A 25,238-nucleotide genomic window follows, 5' to 3' on the forward strand; every position below is an offset into this window, starting at 1 on the left:
GCGCACGTCCCTCTAACCCCTTACCTCATGCCCCGCAACGAGTGCGTCGTTGATGTTGTGGCCTCTCGTTTGCGCATGCGTGCTCGCTCACTCCGCTGACGTGTTTACATTTTTTTTTCGTTTATTTTTTCTCATACACGTCGATGTACAGCATAGCATTCATAGCTTTTGGGTACGCATTTAGAAACCAGATGTTCTTGTTTAACCTCATAAAGGAAAATCACGAAATTATCGAGGTTCTTCGATAAAAACCTACTAAAAACACGTGATTCTGTTTTCATATATTGTTTACCATTTGCGAGTCATTGCATCATCTAAGATACGCCCATTAAAATGTTAAAACCTATATTTAGATCATTATTCCCACTGTATAAAGATCCACAAAATAGTCGTTTCTACAAAAATTATTACAAATTACAGTAGGTAAAAATATTTAATTTTTACCAACTTAATACCCCGAATAATTTTATCAATTAATAATCATTATAGGTACCTATTGCTTACTTTAAATACCTTGTTAATATTTCAGTCCAAAATAATTTAACTGAAATTTATATCCTACTGTGATCAAAATAATTTATCTAAACTTTCTTATTTATGCCATAATACAACTGTATAACACTTACTTCTCAGAATCAGAGTTCCCTATTGTGAAAAAAAATATCATTGAAAAAAATCCTAAATGATCCTTACAAATTGTCCCGTTTTGCAAAAAAAAATTGTTTAAGACATTATGCAATACCGAGTCCTTTGTCTTCACAACCCTTTACGAATGACCTTCATAGGGCGTTTGTTGACAAACATCGTACCAGAGCGGTGTACGGCGCAGTAAGCACGTGGTACCGAACCGGTTCGACCGGCAACCGGCGTCGCCATATTTGTTGTCACGCCACTCCTCCATCCCGCTCTAACCTATGTCCACTCTCTCTGATTAGATCTCCTCACTCAAACATCGGACCTCTCGCTCTCGGGCCTACGTGACCGAGAATAACAAACACCAAGCAATGATATAAAACCAAAATATAATAAGTATTCAAGTTATACCTCACTGTCGTATTGATAAACTACTGATATTTGCTGTGATATTACTTATATGGTAACAATTATTATCAAAGTTGGGAGACAGATCATAATATGTTCAATGTAAATAATAACATCGTCAGATGTTTTGATAAACCTACGATCTGTTATCGTCGTCATGTCAGATAAATCAATGTCATTCTGATGCTAAAATAAAATGTTAATAAACAAGGAAAGACAATAATTTTGTATGATAAGACAGGAACTGATCTTTTGACAATCCAGAATAGTTTACTTATAATTCTAAAATTTATAGCCGAACAAATTTTGATGCGTTTATTTCGATATCTATCAATTAAAATAGGTATCTTCTTTAGAAAGTTTATCAAGTGCAAAAATAAAAAGGAAAAGAAAAAAATAGGCTGCAAAATTTCACGCTACTATCCACACCCACAGGAGCCACAGGATCGAAAGAGACGCTAACGACAAACGCGGCTGAAACAGCATGAATCTGAATGAGCTGAAAAAGCATTGTACCTAATAATAATCTACAATGTCAACTTTTATGAATTTAAAAAATGTAGGTCTTATAGATAAGAATAAATATATTTATTTTATCATAACATCAATCAAATTGACTAAGTACTTTTGTATAAATAAAAAGCTTATTAAGCTTACACGAAGCTTCACAGTGAAGTTTCGTGTTTTTTATTAATATAAAAGAAATTTAAAAAAAATTAGAACAATACAAATTGTTAAATACGTCATTACAACTTCATCAATGTAAAATTTATGCCCAAATATTATGCCATTACAGAGAGAAAATACAATTTAATTTAAAAAAAAGCTTAATAATTGTGTTTGCTGGCAATCGAACCCAAACCACCGACCAAAAAACCGACTTCAATTATATCGACAAGTAATACAACGTAGGTAGACGAAAAAATAGTCAAGTAAATACACATTATCAAAGATTATTCCAAATGTTGTAATCAGATCTCGATGAAATTTAAATGTGACCACATGATAAATATCGGATTACGACTAAATTAAAAATCATCAAAATCGGTACACCCAGTAAAAAGTTATGCGGATTTTTGAGGTTTTCCCTCGATTTCTCAGGTATGCCATCATCAGATCCTAGTTTCCTTATCATGGTACCACACTTCCTTTCCGACAAAAAAAGAATTATCAAAATCGGTTCATAAACGAAGAAGTTATCCCCGAACAGACATAAAAATATATATATACGGTCGAATTGAGTAACCTCCTCCTTTTTTGAAGTCGGTTAACAAAAGCTTTAAAATTTATTTAAATTATTTTTCAAAATTGGGATAAGTTAACAAAAAAATTTAAACAATACATTTAATTTATCACTATTTTAAATATACCTAACATATTTTTATATGATAAATACACATATGGATTCAACGAAAAATTTTCTATAAACTTAGGGTGTTTGATGAGTTTCAACGGTGTAATACCCTTGAACAAAGTGTAATATCTTTTTTCAGTTGATTAGCAGTGAGCACGCATTAATTATACGCTTTATCGTAAACTATAAGACCTAGAAAGTGCAGTTAATTTTAAGGTCTATAACACTTACTATTATTACTCAGGGTTTTTTTTTTAACAAAATGTTAGGTATTTATGTACGTTGACATCTACCAAAAATGAAATTATGTCTATTTGAAGTTAAAATATCCTTTGAAACACTGCTACTGTGACTAATTCTTAATATGTATCGACATCGGCGATAGAGTGGGGATCGTGCTGGAATTGCAAACAGAAAATAGTAATATTGTTCAGTACAAACTACATAAATATAAATAAAATACTATTTAAAGGGCCAAATACATACACGTACATAATATACTATTGTATTGGTGGTAGCCAAGTCAATGAGATAATAGATTTTCAATAGAGGTACTAATTAGTACCCACCAAAGGCATAACGCCAATGGAGCAAGTAAAAGAACCAATCATGAAAGACAACGAGTGTCAGTTTCGTTTTGAAGTGCGTCTGATCCAAGAAGCTTATATAAAACAGTGGTCCGATCAATCATTGAACGACAATATAAGCTGGCCTTGTGCCTCACTTGTCATTTCTACAACCAAAGAGACCCAAATTTCATTTCTGACCGGTTTAAAGAACAGAGCAATATTTGTGATAACTATAATAACAGATTTATAATATAGGTACCTACTTCTTAATCCGTCCTTAAAGACATTTTTGTTTTCGTTTCCCTTATCTTACGAGTTATTGACACCGAGTTATTTTATAATTACCCGATTACAGAAAGAGGGTAATGTTTTTAATAATATCCATTGCCCTTTTTAAAAGCATCCGAGGAATGTCTAGAAAATATAAAAACAAAGAATATTGTAGTAATTTTAATATTTGCATAACATAAAATATAAATCATTAAAATAAATAGTGGCGTAGCGTGGGGGTGCCAGGGGGGGAGGGGGAGCATGGCCTTGGGCGGCAACCGAGGGAGGCGGCAAAATCACCACGATTTATTCAATTGACCAAAAAAATGTATTCCAAATCGCATTCGCAATGTAACACACTGCAGTAGAATTGAGAACCTCCTATTGGAATATAATTAAATTGTGTTTGCGTGTCTATGAGTGTGTTAAATCAATTTGGTAAAAAAAATTAAAGGAATGTGTAAAATATCATGTAGACGCATTTGTGAGCATTATTATTAGTTCTGTTAGATTCATTTACCTACTATTTTTGTTCCATTAGATAAGATTTTTTTTAAATATGGAGAGGGGGATTGCTGGTTTGAATATTTGTTAAATTTTTTGGATAAAGAAAAAATACTAGATAATTTTATTTTTGTATCAACAACACATTTTTAATTTTAATATTATTTATTTTTATTTTATACCAGCATTGACAACAATGAACACAATACAAAATAATTATCCAATTTGGTGCAGTCGTACGTTTTGTGGTGCATTTCGACGACTCAATTTTGTATAGATAATAATAGTTAGATATTGATAGTTGCATATCCTTTACAGTAAAATCATAAGTGTACATTTATTCTCTATATTCATAGTCAATTACAATAAATATCAATCAACTCAAAAAAAAAAAAAAAATCAATCGTAAGTAAACTTGGTATTAAACCGAGTATTGATGTAATTATAAGTATTGGTGTAATTTTTTGCGCATATACAATTACTGTAGGAACAATAGGGCTAGTATGAGCTTCGATCCTATGGTCACCAAGTGGGCGGTGACTGGGGTAGGCACTGCTTGTGAGGTAAAAAACATTTACAAGAACTATAAAAGCATATTATAGCTTTAGCATTATTATAAGCATATTGGGCGGAGTTTGCTAACGCAAAAAAAAAACAATTACAAACATTTTCAACGCACAAGAATGACGGACCTTACGACTTGTTTTTGTGTACTGCGCACCCTTTTTTGTTTCGGTTTTGAGTTTAGATAAATTTTTTTTTTCAAAACAAAGTTTACAAGCTTATTATAAGCTTATTATACCTGCGACAATCCGGTAGTCCGTGATTTGCTTTGTGCAATCGATGACAAAGAAAAATACAGATAAATATATTTTTGGCTTCTGTTTTAATTAGTTATTAACTATGATATAAATGAAACATACCAGCCGTCTCCTTGCTGTTTTATTACACGTATTTGACACTTGTTGTGTCTCACCATAAGTGACCATAACATTATTCTTTATTGTACACCAAACACGTACACAGTAATTGTGTGATAAAAAATATACAAATGGCGATTTTCTTGCTGAAAGAGCGATTTCTTCCACATAAATTAATAATTATTCAATTATTGTTTTCTAATGTTTACGCGAATTTCATTCATTATAATGAAACAATTTTTTCGGATTTTCGAAAGTTCAGGATCCTCTCGTGACCATGGTTGCTGTAAACTGTAAATTATCAAAAAAGCCCGGTATTCATAAAACCTAATTTTTTATTTTTATTTTATTTTATTTGGATAGCTTACAGCTTATTATAACTATAACTTATACAGAATATGAATAAAAAAAAAGCTAATAACAAGCTATCACATATAGAAACCGCGATAAAATCCGGAAAAGTTGTTTCATTATCATTATTCAATAATAAGTAAATTTCTAATTTTAGTAAATTCCTTTAAAACAATGTGAATTAAAGTAATATGGCGATGATAATATTATACATAACAAAACAAAATATCGTTTATTATCTATAATGGTAACAAATTAAATACCTTGTTTTCTTTTTTAATAAAAACAAAATATAGATTATTTTAGACTGCCATACATATTATATAGGTAATAATTTCATAATTATACTTATAATAATATAACTAATTATAATTTATTGTAATTGTACAATTTATGTTATGTTTATTTCAATTATAATACGTTTTACAGTTTTTTATTCTTTGTAAAGTCAAAATATTATATATATTTTTATTAAATAAACCAATGAGGATCAATTTAGAAATACCAAAATACCTACCCTTCATAGTTATACAATTAGTGTGTAAATGTACAATAATTATAACATCTTATTAGGCATAACAAGCGCGTAAATTAGTTAAATATTTAAAAATTATAAAAAAAGGTGACATCACAATTAAATCATGATGATGATCAATCAGCCCTTTAGGTATATATCTACCTATTTCTAATTGACTAAAATTTTAAAAGTTAGAATTTATGAGGATTCTTCTCGGGTTACGTTTTTACAATAAAGAAAAAAGATACTACTTGACTAAGAACATTTCCATGAAAGAAAAAAGGCGTGTTCCAAGAATACTGAAACACAGCAGGTATTTTGGATGCCTCTTTATTGGAGAAACCTTACGCAGTTAGCTGACAAATCGCCTATAGTCTGAATGTTGCTAAGTAGCTAATACATTAATTACTTAAAGATTATGTTTTGTATAAGCCAACGAAATATTGGTAAATTTTATCATATCTATTTCAGACTCAGGGTCTCAAATAAAATCATAATGGCATTTTCACATTTGAATATAATGGCGAATATTCGGCAATTTTATTTAGGTACATAGATTAATTAATGATTTAAAAATTAAATATACTCCAATACTCAAGGTTCCGAGAAAGTATCAAAAAATAAACTCATCCACCACAAATATCACAAAATATATCCTTGTAAATATTTTTCACTTGTTTAGTACCTAATATGATTGTGTTATACAATATTACTCGCTTTACATCGACAAGTAACTAAAAAAAAAAAAATAGTCAAGTAAACACGCGTTATCAAAGAATACTCACAAAGTAATTGTTCATCAAATTTTAATGGGGTCAACCATAATTAAAATAAGAATTATCAAAATCGGTACACTTAATAAAAAGTTATAAGGTTATAAATACAACGTAGGTTGATGAAAAAATAGTCAAGTAAGTACGCATTATTAGATATATTTAGCTCGAAAAATACTTGTCAGGAATCGATTCAATTTAAATAGGACCACATGACAAGCACCACCAGCAGATAAAAAAAGAGTAATCGAAATCGATCCACCCAGTAAAAAAAGTGTGTGGCAGCCCCGAAGCATTTTTTTTTATGTCACTAGGTCGGCAAACAAGCGTACGGCTCACCTGATGGTAAGCGATTACCGTAGCTTATAGACACCTGCAACACCAGAAGCATCGCAAGCGCGTTGCCGACCCAATCCCCAATCCCCCCAGGAGCTCTGGTCACCTTACTCACCTTACTTACAGGAACACAATACTGCTTGAAAACAGTATTATTTTGCTGTGATCTTCTGTCAGGTCGAGGTACTACCCCAGTCGGGCTGCTCCATATTTTGAGCAGGAAATTCCTGCTGTGCCCTACCTCAGTTAAAGCATGACTGAAGTTTACTCCTTCAGATCGACTGACTGATCGATTTAGACAAAGTGATCGCCATCCACCATAACGGTTCCGATAGAAAGTAATGAGGTCATTCGTCCAGTAGATTTTACTCATCTTATTTTTTTCATACCGGGGACCTTAAATGAAAATCGATAATTAAGGAGTAAACTCCAAAAAGTCCTGAGATAACATACATTAATAGAAAATACAGTCGAATTGAGAACCTCCTCCTTTTTCTGAAATCGGTTAAAAATACCAGTAAATAATATTGCGAGAAGGCTGTGAACAGAAGCAATGGCTGCATGTAAATAAAAAATATGTTGACACGTTATTTTACATAACTACCTATTTTATATGTAACGATCTTTGTCATCATTTGACCCTTTGTTCCCAACGTCCATACACAATAGCTTTTAAACTTCTATGGTCTATACTCCATATTCAGTGGGTCTGGGAGTGGTGTGGAACCAAAGTTAATAAATTCAATAAAGGAATTTATTCTTTGGTTCGGTCAATGATTTCTTTTAATTATAATATTTAAACTATTATAATGTTTACAACGAATAAATAGTGCTACATATTCAAATCTCGATTCTTTTTTTAAAGTTTCTCATGTTTACGACCACGCTGCACCAATGCGGTTTGGCGGATATATTCCCTACTATGAGTAACGATCGCTATCAGGTGTACATGATAACAACCTTTCCGATGCACGCTGGGGAGATCCACAAGGAATGAGTGTGCACACTGCACTAAATACCAAAATTATTTTCGTGTATCTTATAATTTTCATGAAATTAGTAACATAAAATTTCTACGAATCTTTAGATAGATAGGTATGCTTTCAACACAATCTCATTGTGAGATAAAGATAAACTTTTATTAGCTGAACATGTAAAAACTAAAAATTAACTCAAATACTAAAAATAACATCGAAGTTTTGTATTCGTTCAAAAATTTTCAATGAATAACGTTCAATGTAGGTATATTTTTAAAAGTAAATATCGTCGAGTTTGTCGTTTTTTCGAGATTTTTGTATTATATGAAATACGAAAACATTAAAACGTCATAAGATGCAAGTTCATCGGTCGACGACCTGTAACAGCTTAAAATTACATGCTACAATCTTACGCATGCAACGAAAACGTTATGACAAACTCAAGCCGTGATATAGGCGATGCGTGCGTGTAAAAGATTGCGTTTAGTGCATAAATTAATTGCTCCACTACACAATTACGCAATTGCATAATCGATTCACTCTCACTCCCTTCGCCTTAGCGTCAGAAGCGCCTAGCTACTATGTATTCATCGAGAAATTTAGCAGCCCTTGTGAAGTTGTGCTCAACCAATTTGAACTATACGGCGTTGTTTTTAAGGACGTCATTTAATTTGAGGTAAGTTCTATCTTTTGTTATGTTGGACAGGAATATCAGGATTGCTCTGGGGATTCCGGTGGATCAATTTTTTCTGTCGCCTTTGTGTACGGCGTACCATAACTGCGTCACGTATCCACCGCACCTGACGCCATAAAAACATCAAGTTTTACGTCAGTCTTTTTGAATAGTATTCCATGATTTTATAGTATGAGGGGATTATTACTTCTAGTTTACTGTTCGTGGGATTTAATATACAACCTACTATGGCTTTATGTTTGTACAAAAGAAAATATAAAAGCTTGTAAGTTTTTATAGGGACGACATTAAATCACAATATTTTTTTATTATTTATTTAGATTTGTTTTTGGAATGTATTTAATGTACTTTGTTAATTTTGCACTTAAAGTAAAAGACTAATTCTTTAATAGAATTTGATTTATTTAAAATAATTATTTTATTAAAAAATAACAAGAACTCATTAATAGGTAAAATCCCACACAGATCAACTTTTTTATATGTAACAAACTTGTTTTTAATGGATTACTCTCGTGTTTTGAAGAATCGAAAAGCTTACGTCAGCGTGATTAGCATACTAGCTGTATCAAACGAGTTAAACGTTCAATTAAATTATTATTGCATAACCTTATTTTATAAGATCCTACCCTTCTATAAAGCCTTAATACGTAGTATCCTTGAGTATGTATCCCCAATCTGGAACCCTAACTACAATATACACATTAATAACATTGAACGCGTACTTACAACGCAGTTTCTGGCTTACAAAGATACAAATTGCGCTACCGCTAGATCATCAGAGATCAAATTAAATTCTCTTGTAATAAGACGAAAAAATTCTGATATGAAAACGCTTCACAAGAATGTACATAGCTTACATATATCTACATATATAAAAATGCTGTGTCACGATGTATGTGGGCGATAAACTCCGAAACTACTGAACCAACTTTTATAAAATTTCGTAAACATCTGTCATTTGGTTCAATTTGGGATTAGGGTAGTTTTATCTCAATTGGACTCGGTAGGTGGCGCTGCTATCGGTATGTAACTCCGAAACTACTGAACCGATTTTTATAAAATTTCGTAAGCATCTGTAATTTGGTCCAACTTGGGAGAGAGGGTAGTTTTTATCTCAATTGGACCCGGTAGGTTGGGCTACTATCGGTGTGTAAGCAATTAAATTTGGTAGCTGTTTTCCGGGTAGGACAACGTCTGCCGGGTCCGTTAGTATAATAGTATTTAAGTTAAACAACCAGCGAATTATCAAAAGCGTCCCAAGATCAGTTTCTAGACATCCTCCAAACGATTTTTTTAACCTTTTTTGTACCAGGACTAGCGTAGGAAAATATGTTCTTCTTATTAGATTAATGGAAACGTATAATAAATTATTGTTCAAGGTGATAGTGATATCTTCTTTTCTAATAATTTTCAAGAATTTGTCAAGAATTGTTCAATTACTTACATCTTATATAATTAATTGTTTTATTTTTATATTGTTTCGAAATTTAGTACTAAGTTGTAAGACAACCATTCGTACTCGTATATATATACACCTGTAAAGACAAATCATACTGATTTTACTACCCACAATGTTTTTATGATGTGTCGATGGTGTGTCTGTGTAACAAATTAATATATAACCGAAACGAATTCTATATTTCTACTATTTTCAATTCATATGATAGCACAATACAGTAGAATCCGGTTATAACGACGGCCAAAGGACCGGTGATATTACGTCGTACTAACAGGAAGACGTATGAAGTGCAAATTTTAATTTTATTTTTGTAAAATAATGCATTAGGTTTTTATTTATATTAATATGTATATGACCGTCAAAAAAAAAATGAAACATAAATATTTATCGTATAATGTGGCACGTCCTTAATGTGCTTCTACGATGAATTTTTTCGCAATACATTTGACTCTAAGCTGCTAAGTGTTGTACTTACGATAAAACTATTCTAAAGCCTCAATGGAGAAACTTTTTCGTTTTATAGAAGCCATTTTGGTTTTTGTCTAAAACTGTTTAATTTAATACTAGCGAGATGACCGATCAGAAGTGTACGCTCTTATTTATTGAAGTAACATCCAAAAATTATTACTCACTAATCATTACTAAAAGAAATACTCGCGATTTAAAAAAAATACTCAAAATGGACACATTTTGGGTTATTAGATAAAATAAAGGGATTGTTTTAAGAACCCTATAGAGGAGAATTCTGTAGAGCTCTACATGTTAAACATTCCGTAGATGTTACTACTTACCACCTACGGTTACTTAACTAACTTCTTAGTACATACGTATCACGATCGTCATTGTAACCGGACAATTTCCTGTTAAATTCCATTGGACGGTCGTTGTAAGCGAAGTCGTACTAAGTGGATGACTTCCATAGTAGTTCATATGAAAACCAAACATATACCTATACTTACGTCGCTATAAGCGTTTCGTTGTTATAATGTTATAGCTATGCGAAGTCGTACTACAGATTACACTGTACTAGGGAGCTTGGGAACAATATTTACGCTATCTCAATATAACTTAAATACAAAAATGAAACACCTACGGCAGGCATAGCCTTCGTTTTATTTGCCAATTTTTTAGTACCTATGCAGTTGCCTAAGTAAGAACAGGTTTAAAAAATTTAATTTTATTAGCTATCACAGACTTGATACGGTTCTCATAAATTATTACATAGAATTTCGTTGGAGCTATTTGTGTAATAAAAAAACCGGCACAAATATGTACCGTGTAGTATGTTTGGTTAGCCATGTAAAATATCGGTAGTTTTTATTATTGGGTATTGTTTTTTTTCACCATTTATATGTCTTAACCAATTGTAAATAATTGCCATTGTACCTTCTAAAGTTATTATTTAATAACGTTCAACAGCTGTCTGAGTAAATAGGCAGAGATTTTTCAGTTTTTCAGTTTCTTCCACGAGCGTACCTAATAAGATACCTGCGTCTTCTACTTTTTATTTGAGGCGAACGGATAAAAAATAGATGTTATTTCTTCATGACGTTTCTTTAAGATGTGAATGTAAATCTTTCTTTGATAATTTTGCGTCGATATCTTATTAGCACTTACTTGTTAAGTTAATATAACAAGAAAACTATTATAACGAAATAACTCTCTTTGAAATACAGAGGGACTAGATACTTAGTAAAAGTTTTCAAAAAACCAACCTACTATGGATCACTATGATCCTCAAAGTTAATCCGCTGTGCCCTTTATCCCGTAATAATTTTAAATTAGTACTCTATAATGTTACTCTAAAATTCGACAAAACTAATATGAAAAATGTTGGTAAAATTATATGTTTTTTACATAACCAATCATTCTGAAATCGTTCCGCCTATTGGCAATTTTTTTATCCTTTTCTTTTCTTTTAACTTTCCTAGAACATTTGCATACATCTCACGTAAGCAGTATTAAAATACTGTTCGAATTTAACATACATACAATGAGAAGATTATGATTACACGGTTCTAAATCTAAATCACAAATCTTGACTACCATAACATATTGTTGTGACGACGCTTTGGCGCAAGTCACAGCATTGGTTTGTGGCCGTTGCGTTGGCGATTGCGGATTCGATCCCCGGACATAACAAATATTTGTTCTGGCCATACAGATGTTTTTCGTGGTCTGGGTATTTGTGCAGTCCTTTTAAGGCCTCCCCATCGTGCCTCGGAGAGCACGTTAAGTCGTCGGTCCCGGTTGTTATAATGTACACCTGATAGCGATCGTTACTCATAGTAGGGAATATATCCGCCCACCCGCATTGAAGCAGCGTGGTGGATTAAGCTCTGATCCTTCTCCTATAAAGGGGCCTATGCCCAGCAGTGGGATATTATTGCTGAAGCGTATAGTGTATAACATATTGTTTCCCGTATTTGTTAAATTCGTCATTTCTGAATTCTATACACGTGCAATATAGTTTTTAAAAACACTATTTTGGATATTTGAAAACAAACAGTATATCGCGTTACTCATAAAAATGAAACTTATTAGACTGCGTTGAATTTTGTCGGACTGTCACGTTTGGAAAGGTGACTCACCGAGCACTTTTCAAGGTTATTGCTGTTGTGTCACATACCACTATCTGTATGTAAATAATCTTATACAGAATGTTCGACTCCTAACTACGTTCCTTCAAATGGGAGTTTCTAAAAGTGTAATATAATAAAAATAGATCACGCATATATATAATAATGACGTGTTCTGCATAGTCGTAGGACATTATTTTATTCTATCATCAATAGTTTTCACAGCGCACTCGATGTAATGTTTTGGAGTTTACGCCTTAAGAATCGATTTTCATATAAGACCCTCTGAATGAATGATGAAAAAAAAAATGAGGAGTAAAATCTACTAAACGAATGACCCCGTTACGCTTTTGGTAACGCCATCTATCGGAACCCTATTGGATTACGGCGAAGTTTTCTAATAACGCCATCTAGATAATAATAATAATAATAATAATATATTCTTTATTGTACACCAAAATATAAACAAACAGTAGTAATTACAAAAAAAAGATGTACAAAGGCGATCTTATCGCTGAAGAGCGATTTCTTCCAGATAACCTTTGGGCACAGGACATGATATAGTAGTGACGGATAGATAGATGGCGTTATTTGATTCGTTTATTTACCATTTGATATGGTATTAATTTTTTTTCTTAGACTAGTAACCCTTTTTTGTTCCTATTCAGATAGTCGATCCTAAGGAGTAAACTCAGTTATGCGCCGGAGCTGATACACACACTTTGTTTTTTCTTTATTTAAGGTGTTATATTTTTTTTATTATATTTTTTTTTCTTTATTTATGCCACAAGGCCTACGCCACTCCATAGGAATGTTACACATGTTACTTAAAAGAAAATGAATGAAGTCGTCGTCGCATAATTTTTTTTACAATCTTGTTAATATACCTACAATAGTTTAGCCAGTTCTAAGATAGGATACGCCAAAATTGAATAACAACATACAATTTTTTAAAATTTTTGAGTATTTGCATTTAATTTCTGATATCTTCTCCACAATATGTACTGCATCTTCTATGATACCGCATTCAGAACATAACGGAGATGGTATGTACCTTTTTAATCAAGTAAGCAAACTTAACTTATTAATTTTCGCGGTTGAAACTCCGAAGCGTAGCTAGCAATTAATAAATATGAGTACTTACAAAAATAAAAAAGTGTGGTTTAGACCACATGACTGAAGTAAAACTTACGAAATTTAGCTCTCTCTCTTTCTATCTTCACTAATTTCTATCTCCCTCTCAACTTCCGTTCGCCTCGGCCGATCACACTTTTCGCAACGCTTCCGTCACGCGTTCACCAGCTTACTTCCCAAGTCAAGCGTGCGTAAAGAAGTTTTACTTCAAAAATTAATGTTCACAATCTTTTTTTTCAAAGTTAGCTTCTTCAATACCAAGGTTCTTGTATTCAAACTGTAACAGTTGTCTTTATTGACTAAGAACCGCAATAGTCGTTATTTATAGAACTAAAATTGAATAGATAATAAAGGAAACAACGTCTACCTATTAACATTTATCATAAACAATTGTAAATCGAGTAAGAATGTTAACATTATTGTGTGCAAATAGGTACAGAGCGATAAATAACGTGAATTGCGCCTATGATTGGTGATTAAAATGTTATTCAATGAGACGCACTCACTTGTTTACTTGTTTCTTATTTTCTGCCTGTGGCTTAGGTTGTATAGACTTCAACCTATCTATGTTTTCTTTTATACCAAAAAAAAATATATAATTTGGACAATTTTTACGTATCTTGTTCAAAATTTGGAGCAGGCTAACTGGTAAAGTATCTGAACTTGATAGAAAATTAGAGTTCTCAAGAAGTGTTGATTTCCCGTGGAGAGTAAGGTGCTCCTTGCTCCTTGGGAAGTTCGGGGTTAGGGTCGGTAACGAGATTGCGATTCTTCTAGTGTTGCAGGTGTTTTTAGTCTATGGTATCCTCTTGCCAGCAGGCGGATCAGAACGAATTGTCCTCCATTTTTATATCACAAAAAAAGGGATCAACAAAATTAAACTATTTCATCACATTCCCAACCATCACTTCTTTTCAACGACGATCGTTGTTTTATATATTTATTTGAAATTATAAATGTAACAATACATATTAGATTATACAAAAATTATAGTCATTACGAAACTTAATCACATACAACGAACATTTTCCTAAGTTTTAAATCAACTATATACCTGTAGTGCAAGTTACCATCACTCTAGAATAAGAATATTAAAACCCTGTGAACACTAAATACTTGTATACAATTTTACGCGTAGTTTATTAGTGTGGAAATATTTGACTTGATAAAGACTAAGACAAATCAAATCACATTAAACCTAAAATTCCACAAACCAGTAAGCCTACATCGGCCGAAAGCTTCCAAATATTTATGCTAATACAGCGGAGGCTGTGCGTAGGCAGCTAGATATCTGATTTCTGAACGACAAACACAGTTGTCTATACTCGTAATTCAATAATACAATATTTATTTGATAACCAGAATAAAACTGGTTTATGAAATAACAATAGACCTATGCAATATGAAACATAGCAATGAGATAATGAAATACAATTCGATTTAATTGCATCTTCGACCAATATTGTATAAGTTTCGACAATTCGTAATCATATGCATAGGTACACTAAAAGATTTACAGATCTTTCCAAAAAAAAAAACGAAATAAAAAACTATAAATATAAAAACTTTATCGTTGAAGTGCTCCTATCACATAAAAACACTATTAATTCTACTAGACTTTAAACTTATAATACAAACCTTTTTTTTTGTTATGTTGTGAGAGGATTAAAAGGAACGGGAACGATAAAAGGGTCAGACGTAATACCTAGTAAAAATATTGCCACTATCTATTCGTAAAATTTATATCTATTTAAAAAGTGGAAATAGTAATAATAGTACATTTTAAGCACTTGTAACGCAATAAGCTTTTAATAATTTAATTGTTTACGTTTGAACTACGTTCAAAATAGCCGCCGTTACCTATGTCATTACGCTCAAGTATTTCTGACAATAACAAATATTTGTCTATTTATTTTTGACAGTCAATATTTTTAATTTTTTACATAGTAGCATAGTAGGTAGTAGCGAGCTTATACGAAGAACAGCACAACGCATACAAAAATATGTGGTGTCATGGGACACTAGGTAGGAACGAAGTTCCTTCGGATAGTATAGAAGCAACACAATTTAAAAAAAAATATTGAATTTTATATAATTATGAACATAAAAGTATTAAGGAAATTTAGTATTTTAGAAAATAACAGATACCGTAAAATAAAATAAATCAAACAAAATAATAATAATAATAATTCAAACTATTAAGTGAAATAAAAAAACACGTGTCTTTATTTATTTTTGTCGACGGTATAAAATTACATAAATAATTTTAAAAAAAAGTTTACTAGTAATATTTTAAAATTACAAACGTCATATTATACTGTCGTGTGACTGATATTACGTCACTTCCGTTATATATTTTTCTTACTGTTACGGTAATTAGTATCCCATTTTTTTCAGTTCTGTCGCCCAGTCAAAAATGTCAAGCCTGCCTTAAGGAACTTCGTTCCAATTAATTATTATTATTTTACAGAATTAACAAAAAAAAAACAATGGAATTGACGTTTTTCTACTTAATATTTAATAAAAGTTTTTGTATTAAATGTCAAATCGTAAAGAGATGAACGAACACATAAATAAAAAATGATTCTTTAATTATTATTTTTTTTAATAAATTTAACGACAAACTAACAGCTTGTTTCGTTAATCTGCTTACACTTAGTAAGCATAGATAATAATATAGATAATAATATAAATAATAAATTAAAGAAAGTAAAATACTGTTATTTTATACTAATATTTTATATTAGACACATAGACGTATTGAATTCTAGACAGTTTTCTAAAGAACACAACCTTAAATTATCTTTTTCACGTATTATGAAAATAGGTATTAAAACAGTTACTTTGACCGAGCAGAAATATATCGAATATATTGTGCGCCGAAGTGTTTTGCGCGGTCACCCAATTCAAGGTTACGGAAAAATAAATTACCATTACTTATTCAAAGTTTTTGCGTCCGAGCTTATGTTTTATACATGTGAGGCCGGTGAGATAGTGCCGTCAACCTCACGGAGATGTCTATGTATCACCTTAGGTTGTGAACCCAGGATCAACGCAGAATTATTGTTATGAACAGATTTGTTTTGAATCGGACTAAAAACTAAAATTAAATTATATATTTCGCATATTTCGCACAGTCGAAAAATAGCCTAAAAAAGAATTGTGCTTTAGACCACATGACTGAAGTAAAACTACAATAGGCCTATGTCTTAGATATACAAAACGTAACTCTGGCTATGAGAGGAGGAGAGCAAGAAAATGTCTACTCGCACCTCTCTCTCTTGCTCCGTTTGCCTCGTTCGATCACACTTTTCGCAACGCTCTCGCACGCATTCACCAGCTTACTCTCTAAGTCAAGCGTGCGTAGTGAAGTTTCACTTAAATAAAATGAAACTATATCTCAATGACTCAATTATGTTATCTTTCCGTAAATAAATACTTTAAATACTCGTTTAATAATATTTCGCGATAAAATGTGGAGCGAACTTAATGCACAATTTACAGATATAAGTAATCAAGTGAATTTGGGTCATGTTGGCTGCGGTTAACCGCTTCGGTCGGTCGATATAAACAATAAGTGAGTGATTATACTAATTATAAATCGTGCTGAACAATGTTTGACAGCTGAATAAATAATTAAACAAATGAGGTTTTATTTGTGCATCCATTTGCTTTTTTACAGACTTCTAAAGCTTGCCTGCGTTTATGTACATGTTACAAATAGCTGCCTCGGCGAACGTCGTGTCGAACAATCTATTTATCTATAATATAAAAATGAGTCGCTGAATGTGTTGCTAAGCGCAAAACTCGAGAACGGTTGGACCGATTTCGCTAATTCTTTTTTTTTAAATATTCCTTGAAGTACGAGGATGGTTCTTACGGAGAGAAAAATTCTAAAAAAAAAAAAAAGATTTCCTGAAAAAGTCTAAAAACAACACTTTTCTATACTCCCATACAAAAGATTTGTGATAATACTTAAAATTCAATTTGAACTTTAATACCATACGATAAAGTTTGTGTTAGGCGATACGAAGTTCGCCGGGTCAGCTAGTTATATATATTTTTTTATATATCAACATTTTTTAAAATTATTTTATATCAATCTTGTCCTGATAGTAACGAATACAAACAAAAAGTAGTATCTAATTTGGTGCATTAGTTCCGCGTTAATACAATAAAATTCGGCGATTATTTTATACTTATTTATACATAGATAAATAGATGATTAAATTTGGTGTATACTACATAATTTAAGGTAATCGGTAGAATTCCGGTCAGTTTGCAGGTGATGACTTGTGGGTGAACAATCAGCCTTGTCCTATTTTATTACCCCTTACAGTTTCAATTTCCTTTTCAAATTCATATGATATATCTATATCTATTTGCTATATAGTCTTCAATATCAAGTATTAAAATCTATTATACTATCTTTATGTTTTAAAAATATCGCTTTTTAAATTACATACATTGTATATTGATTAAAAGACATTATAACCCTTAATGAATACAAACATTTACTTAAAACGATGTATAAGAATATGTTAGTTACATGTGTACAATTATTGTTATAATTTTATACTTAGCTCTGAAAATACTGTTCATTTGTAGTTTTTATTAGAGATAAAATTTTGACATGAACAAAATAAAATTAGTAAAAAAAATCTAACAATTTGCGAAATAAAAGTACGGCTATCACAAAATATTCATTACAAATTTGTAGTTTTAACATAAAAATATATTATAAAAAATATATTTATAAAAATAAAAAATAAAAAACTGAAACGTTCTAGTTTGTAGTAGAGAAGTCATTTACAGTGGCGTGCAAAAGTTTTGGTAGACCCCATTAATTCCATATAATTGAAAAATATATTTTTTTGCTTTTATTTATTTCTTCGAGTTATTTGAGATGACCGAAATAATAATGCCTTGAATCAAGTTCTTACTGGCTATATTTTATTTTTACCTTGGGAAATGACTTTCGTCGGAGTGCAAAAGTATTGGGCCATGCAACTCACGAATATTCTAGAAGTCTTTATCTTACTACGCAAGATTTTTTGACATTTTCTTTTACATAAGGTTTTTTCGTCGGAATTATAAGTATATAACTAATCTAAGTAATAATTATGCTAGTATTTCTAAGTATATTTTATGGATAATCTGCAAAATTCCTATTTGTCTTGCTAATAAAAAAATGCCTATTAAGTATTATTGTGTATGTGAGTCAAACTAATATAAAAAAATTGTACAAATATTTTTTTGCTACTTGTATGAGTTATAAGTATAATTTTATTACTTAAATTAATGTTTTATTTGATAACTTCAACCTTGTTTACGCTGTAATGAAAAGTAATACAAATTGTATAATATATATCTTATGATTGTTACATTGTTTTATCACTATTTGCGTCAGTTATATATGACAAACATTTCTAATCTATATACTTAAATAAAAATGAATCGCAGAAATGGATGAACGCGCATAACTTTCGAACGATGCCGCTAAATCAGACTTTTTTTTTGTATTCATTACTATTAGGACGAGATTGATATAAAATAACTTAAAAATAATTGTGTTTGCTGGAAAACGAAAAAAAAAAACGACTTCAATTACATCGATAAGCAAGACAACGTAGTCAAGTAAATACGCATTATCAAAGATTACTCCAAAAGTTGTAATCAGATCTCTATGAAATTGAAATGTGACCACATGATAAGCACCGGCTTTCGATTAAATTAAAAATCATCAAAATCGTTACACCTAGTAAAAAGTTATGCGGTTTTTCGCGGATTTCCCTCGATTTATCTGGGATCCCATCATCAGATCCTGGTTTCCTTATCATGGTACCACAATTAGGATATCTCCTTTCCAACAAAGAATAAAATATTAAAATCGGTTCATAAACGACGAAGTTATCCCCGAACATATAATATATATATATATATATATATATATATATATATATATATATATACGCACTTACCAGCCCAATTCAAGCGTGCGTTAAAAAGAATTTTTACTTCAGAAAATCGGTATATTCACAAAAAAGTACAATTTACACATATCTCGGTACGAAGTTCGCCGAGTCAGCTATTGTAATATCTTTATAACTTTTGTTATCTATGCAGCTCCAAGATTTAAATGTTTCTATTTAACAATGCACAATGATTTAAAATTTGACAAAAATATGCGTTTAGCTGGATAAGTTTTTCCACAGATATTCTAGACCTTGAGTCTTTTTTATGACATTAGATGGAGTCATTACATTAACGTATCACTCACATGTCTGACAAAAGCTCTCTCGTTTATTTCTAAAGAACTAGCGTAATACATTCGATATTAGAATGTCCATTCTATTGTTATTTTTTTAATCGAATTTCATATTTATGCTCGAGTCAGTGTATAATACTTACTTATTTCTCTTGTTATTTGACAGTTTTTGTGTACTATTATTTCTATCATGTTATACGTACATACATAAGTCGGTTTTTATGTTTTACTAGCGACCAGCCCCGACTTCGCACGGTTGCAAAAACTATCAGTGTCCCTCTACTATATTATGCATGTATTATACATATAAACTTTCCTTTGGAATCACTCTATTTACTGAAGAAAACCGCCTCAAAATCCGTTACGTAGTTTTAAAGATCTAAGCATACAGACAGCGGGAAGCGACTTTGTTGTACTAAGTATATGTAATGATGACATAAGTACACTTTCGATTTAGGAAAAAAAGTATAGTTCTTGTGAAATATGCTACACAATCAATGTCACTATTGCTGACTCGATAAAAATAATCTGACTGTTCAGCTAATATTCAATTAAAATATATAGCAGCGTTTCTAAAACGCAAGTGTGTAAAAGTACCACATAAATTATTAAGCGTTTAGATCGCGTTACCCTGAAGTCCTGTTCCCGTTAACCTTCATGAATAAATAAAAATCTGAAAACGTCGCAGTCGTCAACAACCAACGTATTAGTATCGATCGATTTATATAAAAAAAAAAACAAAATTTTCATACGCGTTCTATTGTTATCATTTTTTTTTGTCACCTGCAAGCTTCCACGAGGCCTGGTCAAGGACAGGACGATCCGCAATTTAGATTACCAAAAACGATTTTTCCCGTGTTCGATGAAATTTGAATATAATGGCGGGTTCATCGGCACTTTTATTTGAAACAACGACCACGAATAAAGCAGGCTTGATCTTCAAAAGTGTAATATATTAACTTGTGATGTATTTACGTCGATATATTAGATATCAGTCTTGATTTTTTTTTTTTTTCGTTAAAATAATTCGTTTACGGTCGCATATTAAGTAGAGATGGACCTGTGGATAGAACACGTGAGTCGCAACCATGACTGTATCGGATTCAAGTTATTCAGCTTCTTCAAAATTTCTTTTAAGTGAAATTTTGTTAATATAATATAAATAGATTATAGAGATATTATGTACCAACACAATTATTTACGTGCGTATGTATAATGAGAGTATTTACCTAAGTAGTTGTACTGATGTTAAAGCTTGAAGATTACTCGTACGAGCGTGATTTCTTTAAAGTCGGTGTAGCTGTTTTTTTATAACATTTTTTATTTTAAATTATAAATTAAATTAAACCTTTATGGATTTCAACACTCACTTTTTCTCATCACATGTTTTATTGAATGTAAAGAAATGAAAAGGAACGTATTGTTGCCATTATTGGATAGGCGTACTAATAAGTTATTAATATATTTCTTTTTAAACGGTTTTATTTAGCTCACCCCGTTTGTTTTATTTTTTTTTCATTATTTATTCTTGGGTCAAATTTAGTAATTCAAATTTCACCCTCTTCCTGTCAACCGATTAATCTGAAATTTTGTATACACTTTGGATTTTGGTGACAATACAATTATGTTTATTCATTATCATTATAAATTCAAGATGGCCGCTGCTACAAAATGGCGGATAATTTATGTTTTATTAATCCCATCAATATGGGTATCAAATGAAAGGGCTCAACAAGCAGAATACAATATACTATAAAAAATTGAAAACCAAGATGGCGGCCGCTACAAAATGGCGGATAACGTAGGTTTTATCAATCCCATCAATATGGGTATCAAATGAAAGGGCTCAACAAGCAGAATACAATATACTATAAAAAATTGAAATACAAGATGGCGGCCGCTACAAAATGGCGGATAACGTAGGTTTTATCGATCCCATCAGTATGGGTATCAAATGAAAGTGCTCAACCAGTATAATCAATGTACTATATAAAATTAAAATCCAAGATGGCGGCCTCTACAAAATGGCGGATAACTTAGGTTTTATCAATCCCATCAACATGAGTATCAAATGAAAGGTCTCAACAAGTAGAATACAATTTACTATGCAAAATTGAAATCTAAGCTGGCCGCCGCTACCAAATGTCTGATAACAATTTTTTATCAATCCCACCAATATGGGTATCAAATAAAAGGGCTTGACAAGAAGAATACAGTGCACTATACAACCTCAATATTTAAGATGGGCCTTGCAATAATGAAGCACTAAATGAATTAAACAGAATGCGAAATAAAAACTAAAAACTAGAAAATAAAAATAGGTAAAAAAACTTTTTAAGTTAAACGGTTTTATGTTAAACATACATTGCAATGTTTAAGATAAATGTACTAAAAACCAAAAAATAATAAAATAGATACAGTCGTGGGAATTATAAACATATGCATAGACTAGACTAAAATAAAACCGTGGGGCACGTCAATTGTCTACAAATTATCGACTTAATGTGCGATAGAAGTATCGTTTAATTCGTCGTTAAAATAGGCAGTTGGCCCGCAGACGGTGAAGAAATTACTTACTATTTTCTTGCTCATGGAAATTCCAATAGTTATACACTCTATGTAAATAAAAGAGATGTTTCAACTAGTTTATCGTTGGACATTCACACTGTTGGCTGGCGAGGAATCGTTTCTGCTCGTAGTTTGTCTTTAATCGACAAAACATATGATAAAAGTACTACTCGCTCACCACTATGAAACCCTAAAACTCGCTTATAATCGAGCTTGCTAGCTTGTTTCCACATTCTAGCCCTACTTATCACACGTCCATCGTTGTCGGTTGAACAGCTGCCTAATTATAGTGTAACATTACAAAACAAACATTTTAATCAACGATTGTAGACAATTGACGTGCCCCACGGTTTTATTTTAGTCTAGTCTATGCATATGTTTATAATTCCCACGACTGTATCTATTTTATTATTTTTTGGTTTTTAGTACATTTATCTTAAACATTGCAATGTATGTTTAACATAAAACCGTTTAACTTAAAAAGTTTTTTTACCTATTTTTATTTACTTAATAATGAGTCAATTTAACGACGACGACGCGTTGGCGCAACGGTCATAGCACTGGTTTGTGGCTGTTGCGCTGGCGGTTGCCGGTTCGATCCCCACACATGACAAACATTTGTATTGGCCATACAGATGTTTGCCGTGGTCTGGGTGTTTGTGCAGCACTTGTGGGTCAACAAACAGACAGTCAGGCAGACCGACAGTATACAAAAATTATAAAAAATGTTATTTTGATATATGTAGCGTGTATACATACATATGAATTTGGTTAAAAGCAATTATTTAATATCACAAACAGATACTCCAATTTTATTTGTATAGGATTAATGTAATAAAGAACAATAAAGTGTCGATGACATATTTATACCTATATTTTATTAAAGAACACAATTATCATCGTGTTTATAAAGCTTTACAGCGCCGGCATTGTTGTTTTAAAATAATATCATTTAAAGATAATACAATTTTGGTGATTAACATAATTATCTCTTCACATACGTTCATAACCTTCAAATAATAATTACTTTCTGAAGTCATATAAAAGAAAATATTTATTATTTTTTATATGTAGGTATATCTATCTTAATGGGTATCAAATGTTATAAAAATATAATTTAAAATGTCTAATGACAATTCAAACACGACAAGCGATAGACATCTCAAATAATAATATCACGTTGGATGATGTCAATTTTGTTACATAAGCGAATGTATTAATGACAATAGGTAAACTTGTATGGAGGCACAACACTTTTTTGTCAAGCAAATTTCACGTCAATTTTCAAAGAGATAAGTTCTAAAGTCTTATGTGCAGATATGTAAAAACAAAGGCTTTTACAGTAGTAATGTACAGTAGTATTTATTCAACATAAACAAAATCGCACTTTTAGTGTTGGTCGAATGTAATCATTATTTCTTTTAGATTAAGAATTATATTGAATTATTTTTATTTTTTTGTAATGATTATAGATAAGTATAAGATAAAATTGTTTTATTATTTGGCTATTTTGAATACGATTACAAAGTAAAGATACTGATCACGGATGGTATAAGAATTTTTTTTTTAAGTTATCTTGCTTTTGTAATTTATACGAATACATTTTTAATGCACGTTCTTTAGGATTTAGAGCTAATTAAGTCATTGTCTACGTATACATTCAATTTAATACTTACGCTACGCTTCAGCCTGTAATATCCCAGAGCTGGGCATAGGCCTCTTTCTCCATGTAGGAGAAGGATGAGAGCTTAATTCACCACGCTTGAATAAATACTGAATGCTGTAAAATATATTAAAAAAGAGATCAACTTAGACAGCAATAATAAAGCAAGTTTTGAACCCCTAATTATGGATATTATCTTAGTGTGCAGCAAATAACGGATAAAACGACACTTAAACTTACGTTATTTTAAATTTCCCAGTCAGTATTTACTAGATAATATTTAAATATATTCGAAAAAATAATTTAGTTTAAATGTAATAAACACTTTTTATTCTAAACGTAAAAATTAAGAAAAAACTTAGATTACGTTTATTTGACAAGTATTTTAAATTTACATTTAAAAGGAAAACTATAAATAAACACACATACACAAATCCAAGTCGTCCAATGCTTGATGTAGGCCTCACCAATTAAGCTCGTGCCAATCATCCCGACCGCAATACCCATCCAGCCTCCACCAGTAATCAATATAGCCGAGAATAGTGGAGCTGCCAGGAACTAAGGGCCGAAATTTATGGCGCGTACTCATGAGTTTTGCCCATAGTCACCACGATGCTACTAGTGTTTTGTGTATTTGAAAGCCAGCTGTTTGACGGCTATTCCGCCATCCGTCGTTTTCACCAGTTCCAAAATGGTATCCACCCACGAATAGAGGGGAGAGGGGAGGTACTATATTCTAAACTGCCGATTGCAATGTAATATCTTGATGAATTTCATGTAAATTTATTTAACGTGAGCAACGTGACTATACGATAAATACTAGCGTCGTCATATCATTTACAAGGAATAAAGGAAGGAAATTTAAAATAATAATAACTAACACTACTTCCTTCTTAAGTTTCATAAACAATTGATAAATGTTCTTATGCACTTAATAACCTTGTATTAGATATACGAATTAAAATTTTATATTAGTACTAGCTGTGCTCGCGACTTCGCCCGCGTGGAATTTAACAAAATATATATTGTTCAATTCGCAGTTATAAAAAAATCTATAATAATAGTAGCATAAGTTACTCCTTATTACATCAGCTATCTGCCAGTGAAAGTCCCGTTAAAATCGGTTCAACCGTTTCAGAGATTACCCGGAACAAACAGACAGACAGACAGACAGACAGACAAAAATTATAAAAAAAAAAAAATATTTTTGTATATGTACCGTGTATACATACATATGAATTTAGTAAGAAGCGGTTATTTT

The 25,238-nt window shown here is 31.5% G+C and overlaps 1 long non-coding RNA gene across 1 annotated transcript; it reads right to left on the bottom strand.

Annotated features, from left to right (window-relative positions):
- Positions 1–13,097: 13,097 nt before the first annotated feature.
- LOC123654828 lies at positions 13,098–13,522 on the bottom strand. Its single transcript, XR_006743272.1, has 2 exons — positions 13,489–13,522; positions 13,098–13,398 (listed from the first exon to the last, which is right to left on the bottom strand). It is a non-coding gene; the product is annotated as an uncharacterized LOC123654828 (long non-coding RNA).
- Positions 13,523–25,238: the final 11,716 nt, after the last annotated feature.

The sequence above is a fragment of the Melitaea cinxia genome, chromosome 6 (genome assembly GCF_905220565.1).
Source record: "Melitaea cinxia chromosome 6, ilMelCinx1.1, whole genome shotgun sequence".
In the NCBI taxonomy this organism is placed as follows: domain Eukaryota; kingdom Metazoa; phylum Arthropoda; class Insecta; order Lepidoptera; family Nymphalidae; genus Melitaea; species Melitaea cinxia.